The sequence below is a fragment of the Belonocnema kinseyi genome, chromosome 5 (assembly GCF_010883055.1).
Source record: "Belonocnema kinseyi isolate 2016_QV_RU_SX_M_011 chromosome 5, B_treatae_v1, whole genome shotgun sequence".
Lineage (NCBI taxonomy): Eukaryota > Metazoa > Arthropoda > Insecta > Hymenoptera > Cynipidae > Belonocnema > Belonocnema kinseyi.
Window position 1 is genome coordinate 63,221,062 of NC_046661.1, and position 17,626 is coordinate 63,238,687.

Below are 17,626 nucleotides of genomic sequence, written 5' to 3' on the forward strand. Positions count from 1 at the left end.
GATTTGAAACACAAATCAATCCTTTCTTCGACCGACTATATTTATGAACGTTGAACCATCGACCTATAGAAATAGACCGATAACACTGTGGGGAGAACTGTAATGAGCTGTAGAGAGAGAAAAAATATATAGTACGTATACGTATCCCCAATAATGTGACGTATATTGTAATTTTCAGAATTAGTTTATTTATAATTTATTTCATTATAATTTATTGTGAATAAATATTAAAACTTGTGGTAGCCTGTGTAGTTTGTGGGCGTTGTAAATACGTTTATATGGGAGTATGTTTTCATATTTATGTAAAGTTATTGAATATAGTAAAATCAAAAATGTTACAACAAAAACAAAACCTCAAAATATGAAGCCTAGAGAAAAAGTGGCTACGCTGGTCCGCTCTCTGTTCATAACCAAAAATAATTTGATATTCTTATTGGGCTCTACTAGGTTGGTTCGCATTTAAGTGAAGGAGCGGGAAAAGGTGGGAATAATTAAATAGAATTTTGATCATTTGTTGACTATATAATAACATTTTAAATAAACATGAAAGTTTTTTTTTAATAATTGCAAAATTGTATGATACTATTTTTCTAATTTTTGACAGTTTTCACATTATTTTTGAACTCACAAAACGATTATTATTGTAACATTTTCAATCCAATTTCAAGAAGAATTTAAGGTTGCCAGATTTTTTAATAAACTAACTGAAACAGGTTATTTTCCATGAACGTTTTTAAAAATTTAGTTTATAATAACTACAAATTTCTAATGTATTGTTTATCATTGTTTTTTTAAATTAACCGTATAAAATATTTAGACAATACCCGGGGCCACCGATTCACTTGACACAGTCCTGGAATAGATAAAGGCAGGTTACATCTCATATGTTTTTTCTCTCTCTAGAGACCATTTCCATTCTCCCCAAAACGTTACCGGTCCATTTCTATATGCCAATGCGTTTAATCATAGATTCGAATTCAAAATTTGTTTCATTAATAATTTCTCTATCAATCCTTAAAGTTTCGGTATAATGCGTCCCTTTTTTAAACGGCTTTAACCTGGATAATTATGTTTTTACAATTGGTGATGTTGAGAAGAAAAAATCATGATAAATAATCGTAACTTAATATAAATTTACCTGAGTTATCGAAGTTTACATGAGTCAAAAAAACCAGATTAATATCGTAGAGTAAAAAACAAAATACGAAAGTATGTCAATGGGAATTTGTCAGTCAAATGTTAAAACCCTATAAATAAGGTTATACTAAAGTTTAAAATAGTAAATGAGACTTTAATTGATTAAGGACTACATTTTAAAGAAATGAAAAAAGTAAACTTTATCGTGGGTTAGGAAGGACGAAAAGAATAAGTTTAAATTTGAAAGTAAGAAATTTCTGTAAGTAAACAAATTACATTATCTTATAATGCTTTGATAAATTGTATTAATATTTAGAATCTTAGTGTGTAAATTAACTGAAATCTTTCGATATTTGTTTATAAAAGTAGACTCAATAATACGTCGTTGATACGTGTTTTTTCTGTAGGTAATATTTTTATATTTTTGAAATCAAATTCAAAGTAATGATTAGAATTCCAAGAGTGTCGTGACAAACCTGTGTTAGAACCCCAACTTCACAATCTGGTTTGTGCGCAGAAATTCTGGTTTTTCATCTCCGACCAGTTTTACCTATATAAGCTTTATTAGAATATTGATAATTACTTAGATAAATAACACCAGATAAATTTTCAATGAATCTCTGCCTTTCTTCTTCAACAAATAATTATCCAAAGTATTTGTGGTTTTAAAATAAACGTTGATATTACATTTTTTAAGTGAATTCCTTAACCGTTCAGATTGACCCTGAATGTAAGGTCAGGTAACAGTTAAATTAAATCTATTGTGTCACTACATTTTTTTTTATTAGGCTGTTATTGTAAATTTCATGAATGCGTTCTGTAATAAAAATTCTATGTGAATTATGGTTTAAGTATCTGTTAGACCAAAAAGGGTTATTGTAGCAATTTGTTAATAAATCACCATTTGGAGTTTTTATAATTTGCAGATCAAGATAGTTTATAACATTATTAATCTTGCATTCATGGATGAAATTGATACAATCTTCAATGCTATTAAATGCATTTAATAAACATTCAATCTTATTAGTAGGAACAATAGTTAAAATTTCATCGACATAACGTTTGTACAAAATAGATGTAAAATCTAATAATTGTAAAGCTCTTTGTTCAATATCTTGTAAAACTAAATCTGAACCAACTGGAGACAAACTTGAACCCACAGGACAACCCAAAAATTTTTTATAAAATTTGTTGTTAAAGGAGAACACAGTACCATTAAAAATCCTACTGGTAGCTATTAGAAATTAATTTTTTGATATTTTTGTTAAATTATGATTTAAAGTAAGTTGTTCTTCAATGCAATCTAAAGCAATATCTAGTGGGATGCCCTCAAATATGGACACAACATCTAAAGAAAATATTGAATGAGTTTTGGGTACATTCATATTATTTTAACAATCTTCAAGTTCCCAACTATTTTTAACAAACGAACTATTGTTAATAGAAACTGGCTTTACTGTATTTGAAATATACTTCGACAAGTTGTAAGTTAAAGAACTAAGAGTAGAAACAATTAATCTCCAACTTAATTATTGTTATTGTGATTTGAGACTATTTGAGTGACAGTTTTTCGAATATTAAATTTTTAAATCTTCCTCCTCAATATTTTAAATAGAATTTTTAATATTTGCAACAGAACTATTGATAGGAATTTTATTGACATTTAAAGGAACTCCAAATTTGTTACCTAAAGCTAAAACATCCGCGACATCATCAGGAATTTCAACAGTTGGTAAATTCTTTAAACATTTCTTCAATCTAAAATCGTTAATTTCTCTATTAATAGCTAAAGACCTGCTTTTTAATAAAAGAAACTTTTTAATACACAATCATCTTATTTTGAGTATTTCAAATTACGAAGACTTATCTCTTGTGAATCAAAAAAATTATTTATATAGCCATCACATATGACTCTTGAAAATCGATATTTTAAGTAATCGGAAAACCGACTTGATTTTTGAATATTTTTACAGTGTTTTGAATCTCTAAAAGTAAACATTTTGTTTGAAAATTAAATTTAGTTTTTGAAAATTTTGAAATCAACTTATAATTTAGATTTTTTGACACCTATTTTGTAAAAAGATTATTTCGATGACATTTTAGCTATTGTCCCTACTAACAAGATTAAAATTTTCTTAAATGCATTTAATATTATTGAAGATTGTATCAATTGCACCCATGAATGCGAGATTAATTATGTTATAAACTATCTTGACCTGCAAATTATAAAAACTTGAAATGGTGATTTATTAGCAAATTGCTACAATAACCCTTTTTGGACTAATAGATACTTAAACTATAATTCACATAAAATTTTTATTACAGAACGCATTCATGAAATTTACAATAACAGCCTAATAAAAAAAATGTAGTGACACAATAGATTTAATTTAAATGTTACCTTACCTTACATTCAGGGTCAATCTGAACGGTTAAGGAATTCACATAAAAAATTTAATATCAACGCTTATTTTAAAAACACAAATACTTTAGATAATTATTTGTTGAAGAAGAAAGAGAGAGATTTTATTGAAAATTTACCTGGTGTTATTTATCCAAGTAATTGTAAATATTGTAATCTAGCTTATATAGGTAAAACTGGCCGGAGATGAAAAACCAGAATTTCTTAGCATAAACCAGATTGTGAAGTTGGGCTTCTAACACAGGTTTGTCACGACACTCTTGGAATTCTAATCATTACTTTGATTTTGATTTCAAAAATATAAAAATATTAGCTACAGAAAAAAAACGTATCATCGACGTATTATTGAGTCTATTTTCATAAACAAATTTCGAAAGATTTCGAAAGTTTTGTCAACGTTCAACTATCAATTTCTGTTCGTCGTTCCTAACCTACGATAAATATTGTTTTTTGACATTTGACTTATGAAAAAAATTTGACTGAAAAATTCCTAATGACATACTTTCGTATTTTGTTTTTAATCTACAATATTAGTCTGATGTTTTTGACTCATTTAAACTTCGATAACTCAGGTAACTTTATATTAAGTTACGTAATAATTTATCACGCTTTTTTCTATTTAACATCACTAATTGTAACAATATAATTATTAAGGTTAAAACCTTTTGCAAAAGGTACGCATTGTATCGAAAGGTTAAGGATTGACAGAGGAGTTTTTTAATTAAATAAATTTTTACTTCAAAAAATGGTTTTTAGCTCAATTTTATTTCAATTTATGTGGACCGTTAGACATAAAGAAGAATCTATGATTCAACATTCATAAATATCGTCGGTCGAGGAATGGACTGATTTGTGTTTCAAATCATTATACAAATAAAACTCGTCCATTGTGTTTTCAACGTTCATTGCGTACACTGTCTGCAGGTATTTCTAGACTGTCAATTTCTGTTCGTCCATCCTAACCTACGATAAAGTTTACTTTTTTAATATCCTTAAAATGTAGTCCTTAATTGATTAAAGTCTCATTTATTTGTTGAGACTTTACTATAACCTTATTTATTGTTTTTTGACACTTGACTTATGAAAAAATTGAACTAAAAATTTCCAGTGACATACTCTCGTATTTAGTTTTTATTCCACGACATTAATCTGATGTTTTTTGCCCATTTAAACTTCGATAACTCAGGTAAATTTAATATTAAGTTGCGTAATTATTCATCATGATTTTTCTTCATAATATTACTAATTGTAAAAATATAATTATTCAGGTTAAAACCTTTTGAAAAAGGTACGCATTGTACCGAAACGTTTTATTTTAATTTATGTGGTCCGTAAGACATAAAGAAGAATTTATGATTTAACATTCATTATTGTAGTGTTTTTATTAAACGTTTACTCGGGTAAACCCGTTTATACATTATAGCCATGGTCTAAGTCAAGTTACGGATGAGATTAGAATGTTATAAGTCAATTCAAATAATTTAATACGATGGTTTAAACCTCCTGCGATGATGTTATAGGTATACAATAACGAGCAGACACGAGCGTTGGAGGTGATAACAGTCACCTCTGGATGCTTGCTTAGAGCTACCATCTGCCACTCCACGGGTTTTTAGTCGCTCGCTTCCTGATGATCAAGAAAGTTTCTTACAATGCGACAGGTGTTTAATAAAACCGCCTTCTGAGCTGCTCCCAATACCGTACTGACTCCTAAATGTTCAAGATGTTCAGTGCATCTTGCGTGCACATTGCCTGTAGCCGAAATCACAATGGGATGAATAGATGCATGATTCACATTCCTCCATATGGTCTTTACTTCACGCCTTAACTAGCTATACTTGTGAATCTTGGTTGTATAATAGGTTGACTGAAAATTTTGGTTAAGCGGACAAGCAATGTCGATGATGTAGACTCTTCCACCTTTTTTTTCTCATCACAATGTCAGGTCGATTGGCCCGGATATAATGATCCGTTTGGATAGTAACATCCCAATATAAGATGTAATCTTCGCTTTCCAAAACGGGCATTGGAATGTATCTATAGAAGGGCATCGATGCTTTTAAGAGTCTTAGGTTTAGAGCAAGTTGTTGATGTATAATGCCCGCTATATGATTATGTCTGTGCGTATATTCTCTCTGAGCCATTACGCGATAGCCATCAATAATGCGCTCGATGGATTCGTTGGTATCTCCACACAATCGGCACCGGTCAACCAGGTCTTGATGTATCACGTGTTTGCGATAATTCCTGGTGCTTACAACCTTGTCCTGTATTGCGATGACGAATCCTTCTGTCTCTAGATACAGAACACCCTTTCTTAGCCAAATATCAGATGCCTCATTATCCACTTCATTTTGATCTAACGTGTTGGGCTGCTCGCCATGGATGGCTTTCTGCCTCCATTGTATTTCTAATTCCTCTATGGTTTCTACCCTGATATTCAAGGCCCCATCTGAGGACAAATTTAAGGACGTGTAGTCAAGATCCGCTTGACAGATGGTACTGTAAAGCGTAATATTTCGTTTGCTGTTAAAATAGTCTCGCAACTGTATGAATTGTGACTCCCACAGTTTTTTGACATCTAAAACGCTCCTACCCCCCAAATGTCGTTGTAGAACTACCCTTTCAATCGCTGAATTTCTGTGGTGTATTCGGTGCTTCGTCATTTCTACGCGAACAATTCTGTGTAACTTTTTAAGGTCGGGGTTCGACCATTTTATGAGCCCGAAGGAGTAAGTGAGGACAGGGATGGCATATGTGTTGATCGCCCTGATTTTGTTTACCGAATTGAGAAAACCTCGATGTCATTTTCGAACTCGTTCTCTAACTCTGGGGTCCCTAATTCCCCTCTGATTAAATGCACTGTTCTACTCTTATCTAGTCCGAACTCCATGTGGATATCATTAGAAAACTGCTGTGTGACATCGATCACTTGCTGCAGTTTCTGGGCTAAACTAGCGTACAACTTCAGGTCATCCATGTAAAGAAGATGGGTTACATGATGACCATCCTCATTATCATGAATTCAGAACCCATGAGACATGCTGTTTAGTGTTTTTCCCAATGGATTCAACGCTAAACAGAACCATAGTGCGCTGAAGGAGTCTCCTTGAAATGCACCCGTCGTAAAGCGTATTGATCTAGTTATCCTCGGTTGTCCATGATCAAGATACTTGATTCTTGTACCTCAGAGCCTCATCGCATGACTTAGAAAGTCAATAATGCGTGTGCAGATTTTGTAAAGTTTTAAGATTTCAAGCAAATAGTCATATGGCACGGAAGGAAATGCTTGCTTGTAGTCAATGTATGCCATGTGTAAGTTCCTTTGATGCTTACGAGCTTGAGTCATGGCAACAGCGTCTATAGTGACTAGATCTTTACAGCTTCGTGAGTTTTTACAACATCCTTTTTCTTCTTATGTAAGAATGTCATTATCGTCGTACTGATAATATACCTTATCTGCTGTGATAGCTGTAAGACATTTATAAATTTTTGGAAGACAGGCCATCTGTCGAAAGTCAGATTTTGAGCGTCTGATTGTATTGGTATCATATACGTAGTACCCTGGAGCATAAAACCTGGCATCAGATTTAGGTGTTCAATGATCTTCTGAAAATACCTTGCCAACGCAAGATGCACACTCGTCAGGTACTTGTACCAGAAGTTGTGCGCCATGTTTGGACCTGGAGCTTTCCAATTACTTACCCTTTTCAAGACCGCTGAAACATCTAAAGCTGTGATGTTTGTCAAATGCATTTCAGGGCTATTGCGTGCCCTTGCTTCCTCCATTTTGAACCACGCAGTGTCGAAATTGCATCTGCTCATTTTTCCCCAAACACCCGACCAGTAGTTACTCATATCTTCCAATTGAAGGACTTCGGTGCCTTGGTGGTTATTTGGCTTTACTCTCAGTTCACGATAGAACCTTCTTTCATCTGTCTGAAAGTTTTGATTTTGTTGCCTTCGTGCACTACTTTTCTTGTGTCGGCGCAGTCTGGCAGTAAGAACATCAGGTCTCTGTCGTTGAGAGTCTAAAATTTCATCCAATATTGCTGGTGTTAATGTCTCGATGTGCCGAGGGTGGATGATTTTAGTAACATGGTTGATCAGCTTTCTGGTTTTATTTCTTTTTTCTGTATTGAGTTAATCGACCCAATTTGCACCTTACTTTGCTGACATCCATATCCAACCTGATCCTCCATGGTGGATTTCTAACACCTCTAACGCAGTTTGTGCTACGTTCAAAGACGTAGGTAAAACCTTGCTGTCGATATGTGCTATTAGTGCACGCAGATCATTTGTGATGTTCGTTTGACGTGGCTTGCTCTAACTGATATTCGTTGCCGTCGTTTTTCCACGCCAAATCAACCTGTTGTTTAATCTCCATTGCTCGATCTTCTGTAACATGTAGATTAGTCCTAATGTCCTTCACCTTAGCGATAAGATCTCTTAGTGCGACTTTTTGTATATTAGGATACTTTGCAGAAAATTTTGTTCTTAAATTGTATCCTTTTTCCATTTTCGGTTCAAACTTCGCCCTTTCATAATAGAGACGCACTAATTCCTCTTTCATTATGGTATCACAATTGATGCTCTCCCATGGTATTTCTGTCGAGTTGGTTGGCTGCAAATAGCTAGGACTAGCTAAAACATACTTATCAGGGACAGTTGATGTTCCACTGCTTACTGTTTGTCGCAGATGTTCTTGCTGGCCAGCTGTTTGATTAGTGAGATCTGCCTGACCATTTCGCAGCTCACCATCGTCACCGTCCCGCATGCTGCAGCCCCGAACTGTGGCTCCAGGTGCGCCCCGACGATCCTCGGGAAGCGACAAGCGTTTCAAAATCTTTAATATATTCTCCATTTTTTATTGATGGGCTTTGGTGTTCTACTTAGTCCCTCTCGTCTTCGTTATCAACCTATTTGGCGTGGGAAACACTGTTAATAGCAATGCTACCGCCAACATTGCCGTCAAAGTGATGAGAGGAGAGCTCAAGCCCTACCGCGACATCAACGCGGAACACCTACGGTAGGGTTATTATTATTATTACTATTATTATTATTATTACGGTGTTTTTATTTAACTTTTACTCTTTCTGAACCCGGTTATACATCAGAGCCACAGACTAATTCAAGTGCCTGATAAGATTGGAATGTTATAAGTTAATTCAAATAATTTAATACGATAGTTGAAACCTCCTGCGGTCATGTTGTAGGTATACAATTACGAGCGGCCACGAGAGTTGTAGGTGACAACAGTCAACTCTGGATGCTTTCTTAGAGCTACCGCCATTAAGAGCCATTTCCCCTTCGGGGTAAGCGTGTCTCACACGGTGGGGTAAGGTGTAATGTGAGGAAGGGATATAAAATTTTTACATTGATCCAGAACTCTCGTGATATTTATTTAAATAATACGTTCGTTCCGCGACACTGCTCCGACCCAGGTTGCTGATAAATCTCTCGAGCAATCACCCCAAGTGAAGATACACACAAAGTCGTCATGTGAGGTTCCCCACATGGGTCCATTAATGTCCAAGGTCTTTTGTTTCTGGCGGCATTCACTCTACTGACACTCTTTTTATTATCTATTTATCGCCATATTTTTTTGTCCTTGCATACTTCTCTAACTTATTTTATGTCCATGCATTTTTTCATGCAGGCTTTTGTGTTTCTGTGGCTTCTTATGTCTTTTCTAACTAGGGTCTCATTCGCACATTCTAACCATTCTTTCCGCAGTCTGCCTCTGGGCACACTGCCATTTACTTTACCTTGATACACTTGTTTCGTTAGCCGTTCATTGAGCATTCTCTCAACATGCCCGTTCCATATTAACCGATTTCTTTCCCATGTGTCTACTAACGTCTCTTCTGCACCAAATTCTTTGAAAATTATGTTGTTACTCACTTTGTCCATCACAGTTTTCCCGCATATCATACGCAAGAATCTCATGTCAATTGCATTAACTTTACTCTTATCTTTTTTTTTTTTGAGAGAGGTCCATGTCTCGCTACCGTACAGTACAGTCGGTACAACTATAGAGTTATTTATTGCCATTTTAGCTTTATTTGATATATTTTTACTTCTGATAAGGGGCCCTGCTCTACCAATAACCTTCTTACCTTTGTTTATGCGTCTATCTAACTCCTCATCTATCTTTCCGTCCATAGTGAATAAGCTACCAACGTAGACGAACTTATCAACTTGTTCAATTCTCTCATCATTTAATACAATATTGCATAGTGTTTTAATATTATATGATACTTCACACTATATATATATATATATATATCTCAATACGCGGATTAAGGATTGAGAGAAAGATTGACTATTATATGAAAGTAAAGCATATAAAGTTAAGAAAAATAAATGTAAATTTATTTTAATGTTTTAATACATACGAATGGGTTGTATTAATATATTTTTGAATCTTAGAATCAATTTTGAATACCATCAAATTGAGTTGGAAATATGTACGAAACGCACTGAAATACATCTTTGGCCAATGTGATAGGTGTATTAAAATATTTTCAAGTTTGAACTTGGCAATTTCTCAGGGGATGACCGAAAAATAATACTCCCAAAATTATAAAGTTGTTGAAATATAAAAATCTTGAATTAAAAAATTCCTTAATAACAAAATTCACCACATTTTATACTATGACCTTATTTGAAAAATCCCGAAGAACAAAATTCCCGACAGAAAATTTCCAAATTATAAGAACCCCCAACCAGAAAATTCCAGAATTCAAACAATTAAAAATTTTTTTTACTAAATATTATTTATTTATTTTATATGGAATAAACAAATTTTTTACCCAGGAAATTGTTTTAAGATTTAAAACTTTCTAAAATAATTTTTGGTTTTTAAAATAACAATAATTAAAAAGAATATATTTCTTAATGAGAAATTTTGTTCAAAAATGTGCATAGTATGAAAAAAATAGACAAAATTTTTTCAGCAATCGAATTGTTAATTCAAAGAAAAATTAAATACAACGTTTGAGGTAAATCAGTACTGATTTAAAGCATACAAAGTTTGTTCGTAAAATATTATTAGGTTCGGAGAAAATTAAGCGAGAAATTTCTTTTTGCGTTCGAGGAGCTCGTGTCTTCAAATTTATTTCTTTATACAATTTTTATACAATTATTGTTATTTCAAATTCATGGAATAATTTTCATATACTTTAAACATTGATCAAAAATGTCTTTTTTCACATATTTCATCATTGTGTTTTTGATAAATCAATAATATTTATTTTAAAAAACAGTTTTTTTAATTGCTATGGTCAAGGAATTTTATAATTCGGAAATTTTTTACGGGTATTTTATGGTTCTGGAATTTTAAATTCATTTCATATAATTTGTCATTATAAATGAACTGCTAACTAATTGAATTTTGAAATAATTTATCTTAAAAGTTATAGTTTTTATAAAAAATGCGAGTGGCAAAACAAAATAAAAAAATGTTCAAAACCTTAAGTAGCTGTACATATCTGTATATTTATGATAATCAATTTGATGAAAATCACAGTTTTTCATCAATAAAATATAATAATTATCGGATGAAATTAAGGATGAATTTAAAAAAGAATATTATTCATTTTATTCAAGTAATTATTCAATAACTAATCAAAGTAAATATTCAAGTAAAAACTTAAAACTGAATAAAATAAATGGAGTACATTATACGATTTAACTTGAAATGATGTAAAATGTTGATTTAGCAAATGTTTTTTTTTAATGATCTAACATTGTCTATTTTTAGTCAGTAATTACTTTTGCAACAAATAATTTAGTAACAATTTTTAATTTAGATTACTGTTATCGAAAAATTAACTGACATTTATTAATTCACTATTTAACTCTCATTTTCAGAAAGGATTGTACATATCTACAAGTATTAACTATTTAACTGGAACTATAACTATTTAATTTTTATTTTAAATCATCTAAGTACGCTTAAAAAATTATTTATTGTTCTTGACATATTTTTGGGTGATAAACATCTTGAAAAAATTTGAAACATAACGATGATTAAGAGCAATAAGTTACGATAAATTCTGATTATACAAATAAGTGAATCGAAAAGTGTCTGCATGATACTTATTTCCCAGTATTTACACTATTAAAAAAAAATATTCACTGGCAGACCATTAAAAATTATTATTTAACATATTTACAATGCGAAATATTTTTAAAAAATAATGTCGACCAAAAGGTTTGAACTGGTGACAGCGTGATCGATAGACAGACCCTTTACCACTGAACCGGTAGTGCAGACTGAAAAGAGCCGCGTGTGACTCGGTAGACGTTCGGAATCCCCGGCGACCGTGATACTAGTACGCTCATAATTTTTAAACAAGGGCCCACTTACAAAGAAGCCGGGACACGTGTCTATCGATTGATGATAGTCTGATCAAAAAGTCAATTTTTGTTCGAAATGGTCGGATGAATGCCGTCAGTATTTATAATATTGTACTCGGCGTGGCGTCGTAGCTATAGGGATTAGGCATGCGACTTGTAGGCGTGCGATGCGTTCGATTTTCGGTGCTTGCGGATATTTTAATAAACTGCGTTTCTCTAATAATTACAATAATATATTGTATTAGCGTTATAATTATTTCAACATTGGTGTAATTAAGGGTTTTAAAATTTAACAATTTTAATATAAAAGCCTGATATTTAGTTGATTTCCATATAAACCGATCGTGATTAAATCCTAAACAAGAAAAATCTACAGAAAGTTATTGATTACATTTTTCAGATCTAAGTTAACTCTACACAGTAACATCCAAACGTATTCGACATGAAACAATTTGGAAAAGAAGACATATTTTAATATACTATTCATACTTAAACTTCAAATATAAACAATCGGTAGCTAATTTAATATAAAACAGGAATTCAGCCTCAATAACTTGTACTACTTGGAATTGAAGCCTCAAAAATGAATAAAATGTTTGAGATACAATAATTATCAGGGTGTTTAAAAAGTATAAACTTTCCAAAAATTACAGAACACCTTAGTATTTATTTTTTAAATCATTAAAAAATATAAGTGTATCAATTTTCAGAAAATCGGCTATACGGCGTTAAAGCTTTAATAGAAAACATATCTCAAATTAATAAAGGCAGGTGATTTTCAAAATAGGTCTTTAAATTCGATTTTACTTTTACTACAATTTTAAATGATTTGTAAACCATAGTGATTTCAATATGTGTCGAACAATATGAAAAATACAACAAAAATTTGTCTTTCAATTTACTAATGTACTCGTATTCTTCTTGTAAATATGTGCAATTTGCTTTCTCGTAGGGTACATAACTTTTTTTGTTCACCATATCTCCATTATTAAAAAAGCTGTGATTAGTAAATTTAAATGAATTGCAGCTCTGACTGATATCCAAGTCTGATAGTATTTTGAGGTAGAGCGGCTATTTGGAAGTATTTTTTTTTAGAGCTTAGAGATTTAAAAGTTTTACCATGTTTGTATGAGAAAACTTGTTTTGTATATTCAAAATACAGCAATACCTTATCTAGTTTATTTGTTCGCGTCTTTAAAACGCATCGATCGAACTATTGTTGATCCTTTTATGACATATAAAGGAGGGGCATATAAGAGTATTTTATTTAAAGTAATAGAAGTAATAGAATAGTAATAGAATAGTAATAGAAGAAACGAAGATAAATTCAGACACATGTATTTATAATCAGTTATCTCTATTAATTTAAGAGATATTCTCTATTAAAACTTCAATGACATTAGGGGAAAACTAAATATGCGCATACTGAAAAAATGGTTTAGTTGTTCCAGCGAAACGTTTAGTTGGATTTCGCCTTCTTAAAAGTATAGCTATGCTACCTGAGTATAAAGCTATTTTAACCAGTTGTTTCTATCTAACAAATTTCTAATATATATGATGAAATCCAGGTAAAACAGCTAGATATTTCATTAACGCAGCCATATCTTCTGAGAAGACGAATTACAACTATGCATTTAGCTGGCACAGCTAAACCATTTTTTTAGTACAGGGTGCACGAAAAACTGCATTTTCAAAATTCTCTAACTTTTCTCTGATTTTTCCATAATTAATTTTTTATTGTCCCAAAATTGATAAATATTCATCAAGAGAGTCAAATTACTTTAGTCAGAAGACGGTTTTATTAAACACCTGTCGCATTATAAGAAACTTTCTCAACCATCAGGAAGCAAGCGACTAAAAACTTGCAGAGCGGCAGTTGGTAGCTCTAAGAAAGCATCCAGAGGTGACTTTTGACACCTCTATGGTCGCGGTCGCTGTTCAAGTATGGCAGTCGTAAGGGACGAGCTCCAAACAACACCATGCTCGTAATTGTATACCTACAAAATCACCGTTGGAGGTTTCAAGCATCGTATTAAATTAACTAATAACATTCTCATCAGTCACTTGACTTAGTCCGTGGTTATGATGTAAAACCGGGATCATCCGAGTAAAAGTTTACAAAAAATATAGAAGCTCATCGATGGCACTATGCAACATGTTTTTATATCTGCTGGATTGAGATCAGAGACTAAGGGATTTCTTTTTGTCTGCCAATACGGCGTTATAGATACCTCAGTTTACCGTGAGCGCATAATGAATGTACCTGTAGGCGATACCAACTGCCCAGCGTGCAAGCAAGAGCCAGATACACTTTGACATGTTCTCACTGGATGCTTAAAGTATGCACGCTATGGGTACATAGAGAAACACAATGCGGCTCCAAAAGTTTTATATTAAAATTTTCGGCATTTCTATCTTGTTGATTTAATTTCCGTCTTGCCATACGCCCAGGGGGGACTGAAATCCGTTGTGGAGACTAATCAGTGTAAGATTTAATAGAATTTTTCATTTTCCACCACTCAACGTATCAGTGCTCCGAAGCCTGATATTGTCCCCTAAGATCTGAAGACCAAGATAATTTACGTGACTGAATTCTCGGCACCAGCTGCTGGTAATATCACGGCAAAGGAGGAAGAAAAACGGGCGAAATATCAAGCTCTTCTTTCCGAGCTGAGCAGGTTGTACCAAGGCTACAAATTCCATCTGATTATTCTCATAATTGGTTGCCTTAAAGCTATGAAAGATTTATTTTTTAGCCAACTAAAAAAAATCCCGGCTTATCAGCGTCAGGCTCAGTCCATGGCGAGCTAGATGCAAAAGGCTGTTCTCCAACGGTGCCGTTTACCGCGTCAGGTCATAAGCGTCTAGAGACCGCACTTTAAGGAATAGTGTTGTACGAAGTATCTTGCGTAAATTTCCCGTTCTTGCTTACCTTCTACGATAGAAGCAGCATAAGTGGACGACGCACACGTTCCGGTTGCGTCGGGATTAGTTGCTTTAAGGAACCATCATCGTAGCTTCTAGAGCCTACAACTTCTTACATAGGAAATAGAAGCTCTAAGAAAGCATCCAGAGTTGAGTGATATCACCTACAAAGCTCACGACCGCTGTTTAAGTATGGCAGAAGTAACGGACGAGCTCCAAACTACATCATGCTCATAATTGTGTACCTACAAAATCATCGCAGGAGGTTTCAAGCATCTTATTAAATTAACTTATAATCTCCACATCTCATCTCATCTTAGGCCGTGGCTATGACGAAAACCCGGATTCAACTGAGTTAAAGATTTAGAAAAATTATAATATCGCAAAATTACCCTAAACGCGTGTTACTTCAAGACGTGGCAGATCAATGCCGATTATATGAAGATACCAACAAATCCATCAAGCAGATTATTGATGGCTGTGCCGTAATCACTCAGTGAGAATGTACGCACAGACATAAAGATATGGAGAGCATTATACATAATTAACTTTCCCTAAATCTAGGTCTCATAACAGAATGAATGCCTTTCTATTCATACATTCCAATGCTTGTTTTATTTAACACCTGTCGTATTGTAAGAAAGTTTCTCAGACATCAGGAGGCAAGCACTTAAGCCCTGTGGAGTGGCAGATGGTAGCTCTAAGAAAGGATCCAGAGTTGACTGTTGTAACCTCTAAAGCTCGAGACCGCTGTTTAAGTATGTCAGCAGTACGAGACGAATTGCATACAACTCCATACTCCTTGTTTTGTACCTACAACATCATCGCAAAATATTTCAAACATAGTATTTAAATAAACTTATATCATCTTTGTGTCATCAGTCACTTGGCTTAGTCCGCGGCTATGATGAAAAACCGGGTTTGCCCGAGAACAAGTTAAAAAAATATAAAAATAATCAGTTTTAATTTTACATGAAATATTAGAATTTTTTGCAATTTCGAGCAGTCTAAGTCCCTTGGTTCGAAATCCTTTTGTTTGAAAAGTATCTAATTCATAAATAAATCAATATAAATAACATGGAATGATCTTTAAAAAAATCAATGGAAAGTTGAGTAAATGCAGCTAGAAAAACGTGTGTAATTTTTACTTTTTTATCATTCTCAAGATGTAATTTCAACTGCTGGCAAAATTTAGGAAAATAATGGTAAACACCGCAAAGTCGCTCAAAATGGACTTTAAAATCTCCTCTTTAAAATGAACACAAGAAACTTGAAAAGTTTTTACTGGTTCCCGGCTTATCATTTAAAATTCATTTCATTATGCGGTGCTCGATCTTCAGTCCTTTTTCAAGGTACGGCACATGGAGACAAAAGACTGCAGTCGCCATTCGACCTAGTGATTTTCATCTCGCGCACGTCTCTATATTTTGTATAATAATTCAAGAAGCAGTAGGTATTTCTGCAATTTATTTAGGCTCATTTTAAAGAGAATATTTAAAGTTTAATTTTGCGTAACTTTTACATTTTTATGTTTCAACAAAGAATAGTTTAGATAAAGCCCACTTTTATATGGAATCTCGTAAATTCTTCAATGATTTCTTAGAGATTATGATATCTTATTTTATTCCGGACGTGTTCTGCGAGAACTAAGGTTATGTTTTTATTCGCAATTTTTGTATGTGTCCTGATACTTTCGAACGTTACTGTGAAAAAAATGTCCTTGCTAAAAAAATTATGTAGTGAGTTTAGACCACAAAAAACTGAAGATGCATTTCTTAGTGGCATGTGACACTTATTTTTGGATTTTTTTTATGTAGTAGTAGAAATGTAATAGTTTATAAACGTTCCTTAGTTCCTTTTCTGTATTTTCCCAAACTTTCAGCTTTATATCTCATTTTTGGTCGAATGGGTTTGATGAAAAAAGTGGGTTAAGCAAGAATCGGCTGTCACATGGCCTTAAGCAGAAGCTTTGAAAAAGTATTGCAAAAAATAGAAAAAGTGGGCTTTTCAAAAATTCTTTTTGTCATATTTTCAAAAATTGAAAAAAAATACAGAAGATTTTCTCCAGATCCCTACCCTTTTCATTCTTTGCAATAATTGAAAATGTTCTGTATTATGTAAAAAAAATATAGAATTTTAAAGGTAAAATGTGTGACTTTTAAAAATTGAAAACAAGATTCATGTAACCAGAACTTTGTGGACAATTTTTTGTTCTCCAATTGAAAATAAACGTGTCGCTTAATTTTCTCTAAAAAACAATAATGACAACCCTTGGGAATTTCTCGAGGGCTCTAATGAGAGTTCACTCTTTTTTTTTAAAATAAAACCTTCAATTATATCCAGCTTCTGTGTCGTCCGATCCCACTGTACGTAAACTTATACGAGTGCCATTATTGTTTAAATACAATCTCCAAGCTTCAGAGAAACTGCGATTGTAAATATTTATTTCTTCATGGTCGATAAATATGTGTGACTTTAACCTCTCTAGATGTTGCAAATTTAAATTCTAAGTGGAATTAAGGCGGAAATGGTTTGCTGTCTTCTTCTTTGGAGATTTTGCTTATCTCTAGGTCCGTAAGGATTTCCAGATTACTGCTGTCGGCATCCCTTACTGATAAAGCGAGACCTATCTAGCCATAGCAATAAGTGTTGGAGTCAATATTAGATGTCCAATGGGTTAGTCCGGGAGCTGGGTATGTTCCCGTATGCATTCAAGAGGCAAAAGGTAAAAACTAGTTAATCTTATGTATTTTGACCCGCTGAATCCAATGGTACCGG

At 33.1% G+C, this 17,626-nt stretch overlaps 2 protein-coding genes across 14 annotated transcripts in view; both read left to right on the forward strand.

Moving 5' to 3' along the window:
- LOC117172410 (liprin-beta-1) overlaps window positions 1-17,626 on the forward strand; it is a 145,052-nt gene that overhangs the window by 89,625 nt on the left and 37,801 nt on the right. The window lies entirely within an intron of this gene.
- LOC117172411 overlaps window positions 1,258-17,626 on the forward strand; it is an 18,041-nt gene continuing 1,672 nt past the window's right edge. The window contains exon 1 of one of the 5 annotated variants that reach the window (XM_033360317.1): window positions 1,258-1,396. The gene's annotated coding sequence lies outside the window, so the exon portion shown is untranslated. Of the gene's footprint in view, window positions 1,397-4,033; window positions 4,132-4,665; window positions 4,746-16,233; window positions 16,298-17,626 lie in introns of those variants that run through there. The other 4 variants (XM_033360320.1, XM_033360321.1, XR_004467021.1 and 1 more) reach the window with 4 other exon arrangements.